The 20223-nt window shown below is 46.0% G+C and overlaps 1 pseudogene; it reads left to right on the forward strand.

Annotated features, from left to right (window-relative positions):
* Nucleotides 1–20223, forward strand: part of LOC141051430 (uncharacterized) — a 162120-nt pseudogene that overhangs the window by 128497 nt on the left and 13400 nt on the right.

A 20223-nucleotide genomic window follows, 5' to 3' on the forward strand; every position in this document is an offset into this window, starting at 1 on the left:
CCCCACTGTATATAGGATTTATTAGTAGATGTCAGGGAAGAAAACTAAATACTGTAAGATAATAAATCTCATATGTTTCCCTTATTATCTCCTGTAATTGTATTATTACACAGGATTCTTATGATGTTACATCGGATCATCTTCTTCTCATTCAGGTCTCTACAATATCGGATCCTCTCAGTGAAGATCTTCTGCAAAAGAGAATTTTCCTGATTTACCCATCAAGGATGGATATGGACAGAGACAAGATGGTGGAGAGGATATTACACCTCACTCTAGAGATCCTCTTCCGTCTCACTGGAGAGGTGAGAGATTCTGATGACGTCACATTGCATCATTCTTATCTATGGGAATAACGGACAGAACTGGAGAGGTGAGGACTCTGGGAATGTCTGTAGTGAGATTTATTAATGTGTCTCTCCATAACCAGGATTACACAGTGGTGAAGAAGACCTCTAGTGATCGCTGTCAGGACCCTGTGTCTGAGGGATGCGGAAGACCCCTGAGCCCAATCACGGGGCCTCCACCTCACCCCCTGATCCATGAGGACATCAATGACCAGAAGATCCTAGAACTCACCTACAAGATGATTGAGCTGCTGACTGGAGAGGTGACACTGCTGGGACATTATACAGTAACACTATGAAGGGATCGGGGGATGACGGTATCATTGTATGTGTCAGGTTACTATAAGGTGTCTGGATGTCGCTGTCTATTTCTCCATGGAGGAGTTGAAGTATTTAGAAGGATGCAAAGATCTGTACAAGAACGTCATAATGGAGGGTCCCCAGCCCCTCACATCACCAGGTAATAGGCAGGACTAAATACACACGGCCTATAATTATCTGTATGTAGAGAATGAATTCAGTCCCTGTGTGTGTTTCCTCCAGATCTATCCAGTAAGAGGACAACACCAGAGAGATGTCCCCGTCCTCTTCTTCCACAGGACTGTAAACAAGAAGATGCCAGTGTTCCTCAGGATCATCAGGTAGATGGAGAGAAGGTGTCAGGAGATCTCCCCTATGATGTGTAGACGGCTGTGAAGGTCTTGTGCTCAGTCTTGTTTTATTCACCAGTATTATATGTTTTATATCTGTGTAATAAGAACGGTATATATTAATACTGTCCCCTATGTGCCCCCATATATTAGTAATGTCCCCTATGTGCCCCATATAATAGTAATGTCCCCTATGTGCCCCCATATATTAGTAATGTCCCCTATGTGCCCCCATATATTAGTAATGTCACCTATGTGCCCCCATATATTAGTAATGCCGCCTATGTGCCCCCATATATTAGTAATGCCGCCTATGTGCCCCCATGTATTAGCAATGTCCCCTGTGTGCCCCATATATTAGTAATGCCGCCTATGTGCCCCATATATTAGTACTGTCCCCTATGTGCCCCATATATTAGTACTGTCCCCTGTTATGATGAGTCACCGAAGGAGGAAAAAACAAAATACCAGCTAAGTCCAGAAAAACCAGAGAGGTTGGCAGCTATCTGATTGCAGACCCCTGAACCTATCCACAACAACTAGCAGTAGCCGTGGGGGGTTCCTACGGTGCCCTAGACCCCTCGATCACAGCCGGAGAACTATATAGCCTAAAGACAGAAAGGGGAAAAACTAAACTGCCCCAGAGCAGACCCCAAAGCAATAGACAGCCCCCAACATATAATGAAGGTGAAGCAAGATGAAAACACTAACACAGATAGAAAGATAGGTTGAGCAAATGATGCGGCCCAAGCTAACTACATAGGACAGGATAGGAGAGCTGCTGTCTGCCATCCGCAAAAACCCTATCAAAATGAGCCAACTGACTGATAGGAAAAACAGGCCCTGAAGTCGCTAGGCTACAAAAGACTATATCAGCACTCAGGTATATTCTGAAGACAGAGCAAAATATCAACAGATCAGAGACAAAAAAGGAATTCAGCTCACCCCCGGCCGGGGATGACAGAACTCCCAAAAAACAAGGCAAAACAAAAACAAAACTGAAGAGTACAAAGCAGAGCAGAAAAACTTAGCTTTGAGATGCAGGAATCAGACTGGTCTCCAAGAATCCAGCAGGAAAATCACCAGCCAGGAAGAAGGGTGTCAGCAGCCTTATATCCAGTCCTCAATTCCAGCCACCCAGTCATCATCTAGCTGCCCAGGTGTTTGGTAATCAGTCTCACTACCTTCCTTCACTAGAGGAGGGAGTTCATCAGACCTCAATGGTGAAGGGAAAAATGAACTCCCAACAGTACCTCCCCCTTGAGGAGGGGTCACCGAACCCTCATCCATGCCACCAGGGCGATCCGGGTGAGCCCGATGAAAGGCACGCACCAATCTTTCGGCATGAATATCAGAGGCAGAGACCCAGGAATTATCCTCCTGACCATAACCCTTCCACTTAACCAAATACTGGAGTCTCCGTCTAGCCAGACGGGAATCCAGTATCTTCCCTACCTCATATTCCATGTTACCTTCAACCAATGTCTCCACTCCTCAAATGCCCATTTCATGGCCAACAGTTCCCGATTCCCCACATCATAGTTACGTTCGGATGGGGAGAACTTTCGGGAAAAGAAAGCACAAGGATTCATTTTAGATGTCACAGGATCTTTTTGGGACAACACCGCTCCTGCACCAATCTCAGAAGCGTCCACCTCCACCTGAAACGAGAGTGAGACATCAGGTTGCCGCAAAACCGGAGCAGAAGTGAATCTTCGCTTCAGCTCCTGAAAGGAAGAAACAGCCTCCGGAGACCAATTCAGCACATCAGCACCCTTCCTAGTTAAATCCGTCAATGGCTTGGCAATACCAGAAAAATTAGCTATAAATTTCCGATAAAAATTAGCAAAACCCAAAAACTTCTGGAGGGCCTTCAAAGAAGTGGGCTGAACCCAATCATAAATGGCCTGTACCTTGGCCGGGTCCATTTCAATAGTTGACGGAGACAAAATAAATCCCAAAAATGAAATCCTCTGTACCCCAAAAAGGCATTTCGATCCCTTGACATACAGGGAATTCTCCCTCAAAATCCGGAACACAGTCCGAACATGTTCCACATGAGAGTCCCAATTCTTGGAGAAGATCAAAATATCATCCAGATAGATAATCAAAAATTTATCCACAAAGTCTCGGAATATATCATTCATGAAGCACTGGAAGACAGAAGGGGCATTAGTGAGCCCAAAAGGCATCACCAGGTACTCAAAATGTCCCTCAGGAGTATTAAACGCCGTCTTCCATTCATCCCCATGCTTAATGCGAATAAGATTATACACCTCCCTGAGATTAAGCTTGATAAACCAGCAAGCACCTTTAACTCTGGAGAATAGATCAGAAATCAGGGGTAACGGATACTGATATTTAACAGTAATTTTGTTGAGGGCACGACAGTCAATACAAGGTCTTAATGATCCATCCTTTTTAGCCACGAAAAAAAACCCAGCACCTAAGGGTGAAGAGGATGGTCTAATATGACCCTTCTCCAATGCCTCCTTAATATAGGATCGCATAGCCTCGTGCTCGGGTACAGATAAATTGAAAAGCCGACCCTTGGGGAATTTACACCCCGGGTTCAGCTCAATAGCACAGTCATAACTCCTATGAGGAGGCAAAGACGCAGACTCATTCTCACTAAATACATCATAAAAGTCAGCCAAATAGTCAGGAACGTCATGCGACTGGGGAGAGGTGGAGAAAACAGGAGCATCAATAAGGGCACACCGACAACCCCAACTCACCACAGACAAAGATTTCCAATCCAGAACTGGATTATGGATTTGCAACCAGGGAAACCCCAGAACAATGGTATCATGCAAATTATGCAACACCAAAAATCTGCAATTTTCTTGATGGTCTGGGGCGACCCGCATTACCACCTGGGTCCAAAACTGAGGTTTATTCTTCGCCAAAGGAGTAGCATCAATACCCCTCAAAGGGATAGGCGTCCGCAGAGGTGTCATAGGAAATCCACAACGTTTAGCAAAATCCAAGTCCATCAGGTTTAGGGCTGCTCCTGGATCCACAAAAGCCTTGGCGGAAAATGTGGACAGGGAACAGATCAGAGTAATTGCCAGAAGAAACTTAGGTTGAACACCACCCACAGAAAACGTGTGTGCACAACGTTTCTCTCGTTTAGGGCAGACAGAAATAATATGCGAGGCATCTCCACAAAAAAAACACAGCTTATTACGCCTTCTGAACTCCTGACGTTGCGCCCTAGACAAAACTCTATCACATTGCATAGGTTCAGACATTTGTTCAACAGGTGGAAACATCTCTCGTGTAGTTTTGCGTTCACGTAAACGCCGATCCACCTGAATGGCTAATGACATAGAATCGTCAAGACCAGAGGGAACAGGAAATCCCACCATAGTATCTTTTACAGTTTCTGACAAACCCTTCCTAAAGAGAGCTGCCAAGGCACCATCATTCCAGGTAGTAAGGACCGCCCACTTTCGGAATTTTTGACAGTACAACTCTGCCGAATCCCGACCCTGGCTTAATGCCAACAGGGTCTTTTCAGCCTGATCAATAGCATTAGGTTCGTCATACAACAACCCCAAGGCTTGAAAAAATGCGTTCACATTATTCAGAATAGGATCATCAGGTTTCAAAGAAAACGCCCAATCCTGGGGATCGCCGCGCAGCAAAGAGATGACAATTTTAACCTGCTGCGCGGAGTTCCCCGACGAGTTAGGCTTCAAGGCAAAAAATAATTTACAATTATTCTTGAAATTCAAGAATTTAGACCGATCCCCCAAAAATACATCAGGAGGAGGAGTCTTTGGTTCAGCAGCATGTGAATGAGCAAGATAGGCGGAAATTCCCCGCACTTCAGCAGTGAGCTGCTCCACACGATCAGACAATTGCTTCATCTCCATTGAGAGAAAAAAAAATTCCCCCTACGGCCTCAGAGATATAGAGGAAAAAATATGCACACAAAAAAAAAAAAAAAAAAATTCTGACACCTTTCTTTTTTTTCTTTTTTTTTTCCTTTTCTTACAATTCTCTCCTGCTATTGAGTACCCTAGGATCTGCGGTATGGCTGGTGATTCTGTTATGATGAGTCACCGAAGGAGGAAAAAACAAAATACCAGCTAAGTCCAGAAAAACCAGAGAGGTTGGCAGCTATCGGATTGCTGACCCCTGAACCTATCCACAACAACTAGCAGTAGCCGTGGGGGTTTCCTACGGTGCCCTAGACCCCTCGATCACAGCCGGAGAACTATATAGCCTAAAGACAGAAAGGGGAAAAACTAAACTGCCCCAGAGCAGACCCCAAAGCAATAGGCAGCCCCCAACATATAATGAAGGTGAAGCAAGATGAAAACACTAACACAGATAGAAAGATAGGTTGAGCAAATGATGCGGCCCAAGCTAACTACATAGGACAGGATAGGAGAGCTGCTGTCTGCCATCCGCAAAAACCCTATCAAAATGAGCCAACTGACTGATAGGAAAAACAGGCCCTGAAGTCGCTAGGCTTCAAAAGACTATATCAGCACTCAGGTATATTCTGAAGACAGAGCAAAATATCAACAGATCAGAGACAAAAAAGGAATTCAGCTCACCCCCGGCCGGGGATGGCAGAACTCCCAAAAAGCAAGGCAAAACAAAAACAAAACTGAAGAGTACAAAGCAGAGCAGAAAAACTTAGCTTTGAGATGCAGGAATCAGACTGGTCTCCAAGAATCCAGCAGGAAAATCACCAGCCAGGAAGAAGGGCGTCGGCAGCCTTATATCCAGTCCTCAATTCCAGCCACCCAGTCATCATCTAGCTGCCCAGGTGTTTGGTAATCAGTCTCACTACCTTCCTTGACTAGAGGAGGGAGTTCATCAGACCTCAATGGTGAAGGGAAAAATGAACTCACAACAGTCCCCTATGTGCCCCTATATATTAGTAATGCCGCCTATGTGCCCCATATATTAGTAATGTCCCCTTTGTGCCCCATATATTAGTAATGCCGCCTATGTGCCCCATATATTAGTAATGTCCCCTTTGTGCCCCATATATTAGTAATGTCCCCTTTGTGCCCCATATATTAATACTAAATAAAATATTCACTGTCACATCCAAACATAAATTAGGTCTGAACAGGTGCTTCCCTAGAGTCGCCAATTCATATATACATTTAAACAAAAGCAGCACTCTGTAATGCTAAAGCATGAAATATGGAGATTGAATTGCATTACTGCACTAGAGATATGAAGAATTGAGAATTCTTAGCGCATAAATTGACCAATCCATGTGTACCCGGCAGACACGATAAGGCGATTCTCGTTGCCAGAACCTAATGCTAATCCTCTCTTAGACTGAAGTCTATATCTCTATGGAGGGGTAGGATCCTGCTGCAATTAAAGCCGCCTGATGCAATTTTGGAGCCATTTTTCTTTAGAAACATTTTAAAATCTGTTTTTTTTCTGGTATTTTTCTTGTAATATAGGAAAGCCTAAGGCCAGAAATAAACCCCGTAAATCACTGTACATGGAGAGTTTTGGATCAGATCATTTCTGTCCATGATGTTTGTGGAAACAAAAAAGCTTTTATAAAATTTCATCAAACTTCTGTGTGTGACTCAGAGCTGAGATCTAACGTGACAGAAGATTCCAGTGCGGGGAAGATGGGAAACCTTCATATAGACGGCCGGTGGGGATGGAGTCAGTGACCGACTCTGGACAAATCTGTCTCTAGAGCTGTAGTAGAAGATGAAGATGTCGTCCTCATCATGACGGAGTTATTTCTCATGTCGCGTTTAATGAATATCTCCTGCAGTATTGCTAACGCCGATTCCAGTGTCGGTAATGAGACGAGAATTAGCGTTATGGAAGATGAGTCTATGAGGAACGTGTTCAGCTGCCGACTCCGAGGAGGAAACTGCTTGTTGTCTGTGGCCTAAATATATAGGTTTTATTAGTAGACTAGCCGAAGAGCCCGGCGTTGCCCGGGCATAGTATCTAACTGTGGGTCCCGCTCTCTCCCTTAACAGCCCCGCTCTCCACCCGCCATCACGCTCTCTCCTTCCCCAGCCCCACTGTCCACCCGCCATCACGCTCTCTGCTTCCCCAGTCCCACTGTCCACCTGCCATCACACTGTCTCCTTCCACAGCTCTGCTCTCCACCCGCCATCCTACATCCGTGTCCCGCTCTTTCCCTCCACAGCCCCGCTCTCTGCTTGCACAGCTCACCCCTAATATCCCACATCATCCCGTCAGTCAGAGCCACCGGACTACTACCCCTAATATTCCACATCATCCCGTCAGCCAGAGCCACCGGACTACTATCCCTAATATCCCACATCATCCCGTCAGCCAGAGCCACCGGACTACTACCCCTAATATCCCACATCATCCCGTCAGCCAGAGCCACCGGACTACTACCCCTAATATCCCGCATCATCCCGTCAGCCAGAGCGACCGGACTACTACCCCTAATATCCCACATCATCCCGTCAGCCAGAGCCACCGGACTACTACCCCTAATATCCCACATCATCCCGTCAGCCAGAGCCACCGGACTACTACCCCTAATATCCCACATCATCCCGTCAGCCAGAGCCACCGGACTACTACCCCCAATATCCCACATCATCCCGTCAGCAAGAGCCACCGGACTACTACCCCTAATATCCAACATCATCTCGTCAGCCAGAGCCACCGGACTACTACCCCTAATATCCCACATCATCCCGTCAGCCAGAGCCACCGGACAACTACCCCTAATATCCCACATCATCCCATCAGCAAGAGCCGCCGGACTACTACCCCTAATATCCCACGTCAGCCAGAGCCACCGGACTACTACCCCTAATATCCCACATCATCTCGTCAGCCAGAGCCACCGGACTACTACCCCTAATATATGGGTATATGGGCAGGGAGGGGGTGATTCATTTCTGTCCTGTGCTCTCTGCTCCTTTCTGGGGGCAGACAATGGCTGGGAGCTTATGTTCCCAGGGATACTAGATTTCTCCCACCATGCCAGTGTCTGCTGAGGTGTTGTCTCCTACATTTACTTTTATATATAGAGATGTAAAGAAGAAAACTAAATACTGTAAAATAATAAATCTCCTCATATGTTTCCCTTATTATCTCCAGTAATTGTATTATTACACAGGATTCTTATGATGTTACATCGGATCATCTTCTTCTCATTCAGGTCTCTACAATATCGGATCCTCTCGGTGAAGATCTTCTATATAAGAGAATTTTCCTGATTTACCCATCAAGGATGGATATGGGCAGAGACAAGATGGTGGAGAGGATGTTACACCTCACCCTAGAGATCCTCTTCCGTCTCACTGGAGAGGTGAGAGATTCTGATGACGTCACATTACATCACTCTTATCTATGGGAATAACAGATGGACAGAACTGGAGAGGTGAGGACTCTGGAAATGTCTGTAGTGAGATTTAATAATGTGTCTCTCCATAAACAGGATTACACAGTGGTGAAGAAGACCTCTAGTGATCGCTGTCAGGACCCTGTGTCAGAGGGATGGGGAAGACCCCTGAGCCCAATCACGGGGCCTCCACCTCACCCCCTGATCCATGAGGACATCAAAGACCAGAAGATCCTAGAACTCACCTACAAGATGATTGAGCAGCTGACTGGAGAGGTGACACTGCTGGGAATGCTGGGACATTATACAGTAACACTATGAAGGGATCGGGGGGATGACGGTATCATTGTATGTGTCAGGTTCCTATAAGGTGTCAGGATGTCGCTGTCTATTTCTCCATGGAGGAGTGGGAGTATATAGAAGGACACAAAGATCAGTACAAGGACGTCATAATGGAGGTTCCCCAGCCCCTCACATCACCAGGTAATAGACAGGACTAAATACACACGGCCTATAATTATCTGTATGTAGAGAATGAATTCAGTCCCTGTATGTGTTTCCTCCAGATCTATCCAGTAAGAGGACAACACCAGAGAGATGTCCCCGTCCTCTTCTTCCACAGGACTGTAAACAAGAAGATCCCAGTGCTCCTCAGGATCATCAGGTAGATGGAGAGAAGGTGTCAGGAGATCTCCCCTATGATGTGTAGACGGCTGTGAAGCTCTTGTGCTCAGTCTTGTTTTATCCACCAGTATTATATGTTTTATATCTGTGTAATGAGAGCGGTGGAGATGGCAGGATTAGAGCTGATCATAGATGGGACTTCTAAATCTGTGACTTTTACAATATTTGTTTCAGGGTGAAGATCTGACCCATATTAATACTACAGAGACATATGTGAGGGGTGATGAGCGGTGTAAAGAGGAGATTCCCACATATGACCACCCAGGTGAGTAGTAACCACTGACTGCAGAGAAGTCACAGATTCCTCTCAGTCACCGGCTGTGGCTGCTTTATCAGTGGTGTTGTCTGGCCATATCACAATCGTGTGATCACCATTTTGCCTCCTGACCACAACATTCTCCTCCTCCCAAAACTGTTCTAATGACTTTGGGCATTGAAAGCCCTTTTTTTATTATTATTATTATTATTATTATTATTATTATTATTATTATTTATTGTTATAGCGCCATTTATTCCATGGCGCTTTACATGTGGGGAGGGGTATACATAATAAAAACAAGTACAATAATGTTAAACAATACAAGTCATAACTGGTACAGGAGGAGAGAGGACCCTGCCCGCGAAGGATCACAATCTACAAGGGATGGGTGAGAATACAGTAGGCGAGGGTAGAGCTGGTCGTGCAGCGGTTTGGTCGATCGGTGGTTACTGCAGGTTGTAGGCTTGTCGGAAGAGGTAGGTCTTCAGGCTCTTTTTGAAGGTTTCGATGGTAGGTGAGAGTCTGATATGTTGTGGTAGAGAGTTCCAGAGTAGGGGTGATGCGCGAGAGAAATCTTGTATGCGATTGTGGGAAGAGGAGATAAGAGGGGAGTAGTGAAGGAGATCTTGTGATGATCGGAGGTTGCGTGCAGGAAAGTACTGGGAGACGAGGTCACAGATGTATGGAGGAGACAAGTTGTGGATGGCTTTGTATGTCATGGTTAATAATAATAATTATAATAATTTTTATTTATATAGCGCCAACATATTCCGCATTACTTTACAATTAAGCGGGGACATGTACAGACAATAAATTCAATACGAGTTAAGACAATTCAAACAGTGACATTAGGAGTGAGGTCCCTGCTCGCAAGCTTACAATCTACAAAAGGTTAAGGTTTTGTACTGGAGTCTCTAGGCAATGGGGAGCCAGTGAAGGGATTGACAGAGGGGAGAAGCTGGGGAATAGCGGGGGGACAGGTGGATTAGTCGGCCAGCAGAGTTTAGAATAGATTGGAGGGGTGCGAGAGTGTTCGAGGGGAGGCCACAGAGCAGGAGGTTGCAGTAGTCAAGGCGAGAGATAATGAGGGCATGGACTAGGGTTTTTGCAGATTTTTGGTTGAGGAATGAACGGATTCGTGAAATATTTTTGAGTTGAAGTCGGCAGGAAGTGGAAAGGGCTTGGATATGTGGTTTGAGGGAGAGATCAGCGTCAAGGATTACCCCGAGGCAGCGAGCTTGTGGGACTGGGGAGAGTGGGCAGTCATTTACTGTAATTGATAGGTTCGTAGGGGGGGTCACGTGAGATGGGGAAAGATGATGAATTCTGTTTTGTCCATGTTAAGTTTCAGAAATCTAGCGGAGAAGAAGGATGAAATATTGGACAAACATTGAGGGATTCTGGTTAGTAGGGAGGTGATATCTGGTCCAGAGATGTAGATCTGTGTGTCGTCAGCATAGAGATGATACTGAAAGCTATGAGATTCTATGAGCTGTCCCAGGCCAAAGGTGTAAATGGAGAAGAGCAGGGGTCCTAGGACTGAACCTTGTGGGACTCTGACAGATAGGGGGCGAGGTGAGGAGGTGGTGTGTGAGTGGGAGACGCTGAATGTCCGGTCTGTTAGGTATGATGAGATCCAGGATAGGGCCAAGTCTGTGATGCCAAGGGATGAGAGGGTCTGTAATAATAGGGAATGGTCCACTGTGTCAAAGGCAGCCAACAGGTCCAGGAGGAGGAGGACAGAGTAGTGTCTCTTGCTCTTGGCAGTTAAGAGGTCATTAGTGACCTTAGTAAGGGCAGTTTCAGTGGAGTGGTGTGACCGGAAGCCAGATTGTAAGCGGTCGAAGAGGGAGCAAGAAGAGACATGGGAGGAGAGTTCAAGGTAGACGTGTTGTTCCAGTAGCTTGGAGGCGTAGGGGAGAAGTGATATAGGGCGATAGCTAGATACAGAGAATGGGTAAAGAGAGGGCTTTTTGAGGATAGGTGTGATGGAGGCATGTTTAAAGCTTGAGGGGAAAACACCAGTTGTTAGTGATAGGTTGAAGAGATGGGTTAGGGTTGGGATGAAGACTGTGGTGAGGTTTGGGATGAAGTGGGATGGGATCGGGTCAAGTGCACAGGTGGTGAGATGTGATCTTGAGAGTAGAGTGGAGAGTCGATCTTCTGTGATGGTGGAGAAGTTGGTTTTGGAGGTGGAGGGCTGGGAAGTCGGGAGGAAGGGCTCTGGGGGTTGTTGACCAAAACTCTCTGATGTTATCAATCTTCTGCTTGAAAAATGAGGCAAAGTCTTCAGCTGAGATGAGTGGGGAGGGAGGAGGTGCTGGGGGACGGAGGAGAGAAATGAAGGTATTGAATAACTGTTTAGGGTTGTGAGACAGGGAGGATATGAGAGATGAGAAGTAGGTTTGTTTAGCTGTGGTAGAACTTACAACCTGTAGGATCCACCTACCCCCAGGGATTAGGAGACGCTGACCGTTAGCTGCCCAGGACTGTAAACTACGAAGCCAACTGACAGCATACGTAGAATGTGCTGACAAGTTAGAAAATCACTTCAAGAAAACTATTATGCTTGGTCTGTAAGAGAAAGCGGAGGGTAATGATGCTGTTGGCTTCCTAGATCCCTGATACCTTATTGGATGAATCTACCTTCTCTCCCTTCTGTGCTCATATGGCCCCTACAAGACCAGGTCCAGTCTTTCTGGCCAAACTTTGCTTTTATGATCGACAACATTAAATATTTGAAGTTTTCAATTAATGAGATTCTCGCTCTCTAGGGCGGGGCTGTGGGCGGGGCTTTATGTGGCGCTCTGCTTACATATTCATCTGTATTGGCTTTTTAAAAACCGAAAAAAAAATTTTCACTAAAAGAGTGAAGTAAAACTTTAAAACAACTGTCTTATCCGTGACAAACCTTACACATTCTCTACAACATCATTAAATCCGTTTGGATAGAGGCTTGGTAGCCTATATATCCAATAGGACTCCTTTCGATTTAATAATTTATTCCTATTATTAACCCCTTTTGGTATATGTTCCAACGGTGTAACCGTGATACAGAAGCATTTTTTGTGCTTCAGCAGAAGATGACGCTAGCTACAAATTTTGTATTTTCACAAGGGCAAAAGGAGAAAATGGACCCCAACGTTTGTTGGACAATTTCTCCTGAGTTCACCGATACCCCATATGGGGTCGAAAACTACTTTTGAGGCACAGTGCAAAGCTCAGAAGGGAAGTAGCATCATATTACGGTGCAGATTTTGCTGCACTTGTTTGAAGGTGTCATGTTACATTGACAGAGCCCCTGAAGTGCCACAACAGCAAAACCCCCCCATAAGTGACCCCATTTTGGAAATTATAATCCTTTGGGAATTTATCTACAGATGTAGTGACGATTTTCACTCCATGGGTGTTTTCCAGAAACAAGCAGCAGTAGATGTTGCTGAGTGAAAATTGCAAACTGCTGTTGTAGGGACCAGTACGCTGTAGTGACCAGTACGTTGCAGATAGCAGTACATTATGCCCAGCTCATGTTTCTGGAGACCCGTACTTGTAAATTAGGTGGGCTCCCATCACTACAAAAATGCCAAACGTGGGTGCTATATGTGGTTTAGGCACACCGGGGCTCACAAGGGAGGGGGGCATTTAAATTTGGGAGCGCAGAGTTTGCTGAATTTTTTTTGGCGAGTGAGGAGCAATTTCGCTTTTCCAGAGCCTTTGTGGTTCCAGTAACGTGGAAGCCCCTATATTTCCGTTAACAGATAACAGATCTGAGTAGGGACTTGCTTTTTTGTGGATTGAGCGAAAGCTTTTTTTTTTGGAACACTTTACATAACGTTTGGGATCACATTTATCCTGCACTCTACGCTGAGCACTTTGCGGTTTCCATCTAAATCTCGAGTGACGCGATTCAGATGAACCCCCCAATGGATCCATTCACTATATTCAGGCAGCAGAGTTACTCTGGACCTCCATCTGGCCTCTGTTCAGTCGGTTTCCATTTTTCAGAAGTTCACAAAACTGTGGCTTACGGCACTTTTACGCAATCCTAAAAAGACGGACACTGCCAGATTACAGGTCAGACGATATCCACAGTGCCTCCATCTGCCTCATTATAGGGAATCTTCCGCCAAGGGTGTTCTGTCTGAATCACGTATTTCAGATATTTACATGGAAACCCCAGTGTAAGCACTCAGTGCAGAGCGCAGGATAAATGTGCACCGAGCCTAACTGCGATCTTTGGTAGGCAGAATGAAAAAATCAATAGCATGTGAAGAATAGATTTTATTTATTTTTTACACTGTTCCTCATGAAGTATAAGTGATTAGGCGACTTTATTCTTCGGGTTGGTGCGATTGCAGCGATACCAGATTTATACTGGGTTTTTATGTTTGGCTGCTGTCACACACTAAAAGACACTTTTTATTGCGAAAACTAGTTTTTGCCTCACCATATTTTGAGAGCTATAATTTTTTCGTAGTTTGGCCCACAGAGTCATGTGAGGTCTTATTTTTTGTGGGACAAGCTGACGTTTTTATTGGTACCAGTTTCAGACACATAACTTTTTTGATTGCTTTCTATTATGATTTTTGGGAGACAAAATGAAAAGTAACCAGCAATTCAGGAATTGCTTTTGTTTTTTTTCTTTATACCATTCTGCGTGTGGTAAAATTGATAAAGCAGTTTTATTCTTCGGGTCAGTACGATTACAGTGATACCTCATTTATATCATTTTTTATGTTTTGGCGCTTTTATACAATAAAAACAATTTTATATAAAAAATAATAATTTTTCCTTTCTACATGATGGCACCACGAGAGATGGGGTCCGCCCAACAAGGAAAGGAAACCTTCAAGATAAAAGCGGGCTGCTTCTCTCTCCGCATCAGTTGGTTTCCTGTCCTCGATGGGGAACCCTCAAGATGAAAACCTCTTGAAGATTCTTGAAGAAAGAAGAGGAGAACTGGGTCGGGTGATTACTGGCAGGCAGCGGTCTGCTACACCCATCACCTGGAACCGGTAGTCGCCTCAGGGGCCATATATTCCTATGCCCCCCTGTGCGAGTGCATGGCCACAGCCCGTGAGGCAATTGCCCGGGTGAAGCTTGAGCCTCGGAGACCACATACGGTGTACCCTCCCAGATGCCGACATACCCCATAGAAGTCCAGGGAGGCCACTTTCTGTGCTCCCTCCCTGTTGACGTGTGGTGGCCATGCAGCCCGTGAGGCACATCGGTGCCCGGGCAGAGGTAAAACTCCTCGGAGGCCAGATTTATCTACCCTCCTGTTGAGCCTGAGACGCTAGGCACCGATTTGGAGAAGAAGCGTACCTGCAGGAATCAGTGATGGCCAGCGGCATGATTGCTCCCTCCAGGTGAAGCCCAGACCCACAGGTATGAAGGTGGAGATGCCGGGTGTCATGGTGGCCAGGCGTTATGGAACGCCAAGACGGTGCAGCGTCAGTACCCCCTCTGGGCAAGTCCAGGTATGGAGGGGGCGACGGTATTAGGTGTCATGGCGGCCGGGGGCATAGAACGCCGAGAGCCGGGTGTGCACCGGAAGTGAACCGGGCGCATACCGAAAGTATAATCTGGGGGTGCACAGGCAGCGCATACACCCAGGGAACAGAGGTGCCGGCGGGCACCAGGAAGGAGCAATGCTCTGGGAGCAGAGGCGCAGCAGCCTCAGGACAGTATGTCGGCAGCAAGTGACGGGGGCGCGCACATATCCTCAGGCCGGATACGCCCAGGTAATATTCTGGGCACTAGATAATACAGCGCGCATCAGAGGTGGTTGCCTGGTGCACGCATAGACCAGCTGCAGTGCGCATGCAAGGGGGTACATCCAGGAAGTGCAAGCGGCCAGCAGGTGCAGGATCAACCAGGTGATCACAGAAGTGCTGGCAAGGGTCACCGACCATTCTAGGTTGAATGTGACTGTTTTCATCTGAAAGCGGCAGCAGCTAACTTATAAAGATTGAGAACCTTTTTCGCCAGAGCACTTACACCCGCGCCAGGAGGTGCAGGAGTGGCAGTCTCGCGCAGATGAGAGGAGCCAGACGCGCCATAACTACAGTGGAAGCTGCTCGGATAGCGTACGGGAGGATCGTTATGGTGTTAAAAAGGAGGGGTCCACAGTCCCGATGGAAGTCATGTGTACAGACCAGTCAGCCTCCAGATCCGGTACCCGTCCTGTGATGCGTCCGAGTGGTGAGTGAGCTTCGGAAAAGTCCAGTACGATAATGTCTGTTCTCTTTCTCTCTCTCTCTTGTCTCCTCTCTCCCCTCTTTTTACATACATTGGTGGGGTAAAGCATTGGAGGTCCTTAAAAAAGGGATAAATCAAAAGCTAGGAATAAGGAATATTCCTTATGCAAAAAAGTCCCTTAGGAATAAGAAGTTCTCGTTGTTTTGCATCACACACCCTTTACAGTTCCCTTGTGTAGAACTGGGCCCATTTTACCGCTGGTATGTCAGAGGGGAGGGACCCCAACACCAACATGGTTCTTCACAGAGCCATTTCTGGCTATTTTTTTCTCCCTTTTCTTCCTCTGGGAGGTGATGCTCCTGCTTCACAGAGTCCACTGTTAACCTCAAGAATTTCTGGATAATTGCTGGTTCCAGTCTGGATTTTTTTTTTTTAGGTCCAGCTGCCATCCTAGCATCTATAGTGTTTTCATCGCTAATCCAACTTGATCTTGATAGTAAGGGAGATTTCTTCCCCATTATCAAGAAGTTGTCCCGATAGGGTATCACCAGAGTATCTTTCCCTCTGAGGTGTGCTGTGATTTCTGTGATTAGCTTTGTGAAAACTTGAGGGCTATCACTACTCTACAGGGCAGGGCCCTGTATTGGAAGTGACGCTACTGAAGACCCATCTGGACTTTTACTCTGAGACATATGTGGCCTTATTGCCGAATCTGGTGGTAAGTGTTCTTGAGGTCTCAGAATTGTTATATAACATTTGAGGAAGGAGGAGTTCTACTGCTGGCCTCATCGTCTCCATCTTGGAAGACGGGATTATCAGATACCTATTGAGGTCTTTTCAGAATTATAATTGTCCTCCAGGAATTATCTGGGGTGTTTTTTTTTGTTTTTTTTTAAATAGGGGGGAGTAAAACTCTATCCTTCTATCGAAACCTCTTCCAGGACATGTTTGTTTAGGAGTGAGATTGCTTCCCCTTCCAGACCGTGTTTGAGAGGACTGCATATGTCCTCGTGGAAGCCAGTGGTGGAACCTTAACTCCAGACCTGATCCCACAATCTGCCGGATCCAGGTGCTGGACGAGAACCTCTCCCAAGCTGGGAGGAAGTGTACCTGAGAAGGCCTGTCACTGGAAGGGTTTTTGGTGTCTTTGGAGAGTTTGCTAAAGTAGAAGCCTCTCCCACCTTTGGATCGTTTGTCAGAGTTGTTTCTGTCTCGATCCTTATATTGCTGTCTCCTGGATTTTTGGCCCTTCTGAAGAGCGCGCCGAAAAAGGCCTGAAATGGCTGTTTTTTTGGAGGCGGGAATTTTCTTTTTGTTGTCGGTTTTTCCTAATACGTCATCCAATGTCTGACCAAAATAGGAAATTTCCCTCACACGGTAAAGAGCAGAGTTACATCTTTGCCTGTGTGTCCCCCAGCCAGCATTTAAGCCATCCTGCACGGCGTCCCAAATTAGCCAAAGCTGCTAATTTTGCTGCTAGCCTTGCTGAATCCTCAGCTAGGAATACTGCTGCTGCTCTTATGGCTGGTGTTGCCTCTAGGATAGTCTCCCTGGGGATTCTTTGCTCTAGCTGATCCTCCAGGTTATTAATCCATATCTTAAGGGATCTAACCACACCAGTGGCCGCGATGGCTGGTCTAAGTGTTTCAGCTGAGGTGTCCCAGGCTGTCTTTCTGTCAGAGGTTCTTTCTGGGAACCTAAATCCTTAAGGAGCAGGTTTTTGAGATCGCTACGTCAGTTTTTGAAGTCTCATCCCAGGATGAGGATGTCTGTTCCTTAAAAGGGTACCTCCTTTACAGGGAATTGATTATCTGGGACTTCCTCTCTGGTTTTCCCCATTCCCTTTTAATGAGTCCTTGCCACTGTTAGTATAATAGGGAAGGCTCTATGTTTTCTTTATAGCAAGCTTGTCGAACATGAGTTCTATGGCTCTCGCATCTACCAGCCCCATGGTAGGTCGGAGTGTTTTAATAAGATTTGTCCGTACTGTATCCTCAACTAGGAATGTATGTTTCTCATCTGAGCTACTTTCTCAGTAGCGAGATTTAGCTGAGTCCTCCTCTGATCCCTATGGAGTCCTCCTGAGGGATCAGTGAGGGGCTGGCCTATCCCTTGCTTTGCTATCCATGTTCGTTGACTGCAAAGCCCTTCCTGATGAAGGAGCCCCTTCTCTGCTGCAGCGTTCACCGGCAATGTGAATTCCGGGTGAGACGGAGCGGCGTGGTGGGGGGAATGGAGCGGCGGGGGGGGGAATGGAGCAGCAGCGGCGGGATGGGGGTAATGGAGCGGCGGGGAGGATTTGTTACTGGACGGGGAGGGCTTCTTCATGTGGACGGGGAGGGCCTGTAGCTATGGAGGGTGGGGTTGTTGCTATAGAGGACATGTTTTGAGTAGAGTAGGAGGTTACGGCTAGTTCTCATTTCAATGCCATAACACCCCCCCTTGGACGTTCTGTTCAGAATATCTAGAAAACCGTGCAAACTAGTGACAGAAAGTAAATTACTTATTGTCACCATTCTGCAGCCCGGATATGCACTGAGATTATGTGAAAAGCCCGGACAACCCATTTTTAGGGGTCAAAACGCTTCAGAAACGCTTAAAATAAGCTTCCCATTCATTTTAATGCTTTTTGGCCTTTTTGTGCCAATGGATGCGTTTTTTTTCCGCTTAGGGAAACGCTTAGCTGTTAAAAACGCAGCATGCTCATTAATTTTGCCACGTTTTTAGCTATTTCCTATGGTCCAGGAGACGCGCGGAAAAAAACGCGCGTTTTCTGGGAAGGAGTCCGGTTTTGTGTCAGGTTTAAAATGCTAACTTGGACACATATCCTAAGGCGGCCACTTGGTCCTCTCCGTTTACCGTTGTCAGGCATTATAGGTTAAACCTATTTGCAACCTCTGATCTCACATTCGGGAGAAGAGTGTTACAAGCAGTGATCCCTCCCTGAGAGAATACAAATCTCTGTAACTCTCTCGTGGTGCCGTCATGTAGAATGGAAAAACACGGGTATTACATACCTGGTAATGTGTTTTTTCATGAGACATGACGGCACCCTTATATTCCCTCCCTATTGATCACATCATTACTGGAATGCATTATTAGCATTACACTCCCTTTTAGTAGTGTAAAGGATGTATTATTTATATGTACACTAACCTGCGGAGTTCCTCTCGTGCTCTGTAAAGCAACTGATGCGGAGAGAGGAGCCGCCCCCTTTAATCTTGAAGGTTTCCTGTCCTTGTTGGGCGGATCCCCTCTCTCGTGGTGCCGTCATGTCTCATGAAAAAACACATTACCAGGTATGTAATACCCGTGTTTTTGCATTTCTTTATTCTACGAGCTATAACTTTTTTATTTTTTCGCTGATGACGCTGTATGGTGGTGGCGGCTTGTTTTTTGCAGGACAGGATGACGTTTTCAGCGGTACCATGATTATTTACATCTGTGTTTTTGAATGCGTTTTATTGCACTTTTTATTCGGCGGTATGATGATAAAGCATTGTTTTTTGCATTTTTTTTATTTTTTTACGGCGTTCACTGAAGCGGTTAACTAATGGGACAGTTCTATAGGGCGGGTCGTTACGAACGCGGCGATACCAAATATGTGTACTTATATTGTTTTTTTATGTACATAAATATTTCCCCAATAAATACGTTTATTTTATTTTTTTCTATTTTTGGGGATTTTTAAAAAATATAATTTTACACATTATAATATATTTTTTTACTTTATTACATTGTCCCATTATTGGGACATCACTATATCATGTCAGATCGCTGATCTGACACTTTGCACAGCTCAGTGCAATGCACTCCCCTTTCTACATCGACTGAAAACTTGCTAAAACCTTATTAATTCCATATCTCAGGCGGGAAGCCTCGCAGAGCGACGGTGGGACCATCACCAATCTTGTTGTCAAATTAGCTATCAAATCCAAACATGGAGTAGATGTATGACCCGGTTAAGCAGAAATCCATTTCTTGGATCCTGCTGCTCAGCGGAGCTTCTAAACTCACTGGTGTGTGGTTCTGCCCGTGGACATGCCAAAAATGTAAGTTTTTCACTTATATCAATAATCGGTGCCAGTGTATTTGGATCTTAAAGGACCACGGTACTAGAACAAAGGAATCTTGATTTGCCATGTGCACGGTTGGTGGGCTGCTCACAACACATTCTCGAGGGAGGTGGAAGGAAGGAGAGAGAATTACATGCAGGCTGGCAGGGAGAGCGAGGGGCTGTGAGGGGGATCAAATCTGCAGCGTGTGTCTGCATGAGGCTTTGTGTGTGTGCGTACTGTAAACACCTAATGGGGGAAGGGAAGCACGTGTGTGTGCTAGCACAATAAAGAAAAAAAATGTCATATTTCCTGACAGAAACCTTGTTGCTTTTCAACTAATAGTGCGGTAACCTCTGTTTTTCCATTGACAGATGATGGACCTGAGTGGGGACTTGTTTTTTGCGAGATGAGAATTGGTATTATTTTCGCCTACATAACATTAATTGGTTTCTTTTTATTCAATATTTGGGAGGTAGGGGCAGTGCGGTCTGGTCCAGTGGGTGTTGCAGGTCCGGGTCCAGCACCTCCCATCTTCTTGCGATGCCGCCCTCCTGCTTGAGTCATGGCTCAAAGCAGTAAAGTACTGCAGTGCGCAGGCGCCGGGCCTCTCTTACCTTTCCCGGCGCCTGCACACTGCAGTACTTTCCTCTGCCCTCAACAGGGCAGATAAGTACACCTGCGCAGG

Source organism: Dendrobates tinctorius, unplaced genomic scaffold, assembly GCF_039654945.1.
Source record: "Dendrobates tinctorius isolate UK_male_01 unplaced genomic scaffold, ASM3965494v1 ptg000157l, whole genome shotgun sequence".
NCBI lineage: Eukaryota > Metazoa > Chordata > Amphibia > Anura > Dendrobatidae > Dendrobates > Dendrobates tinctorius.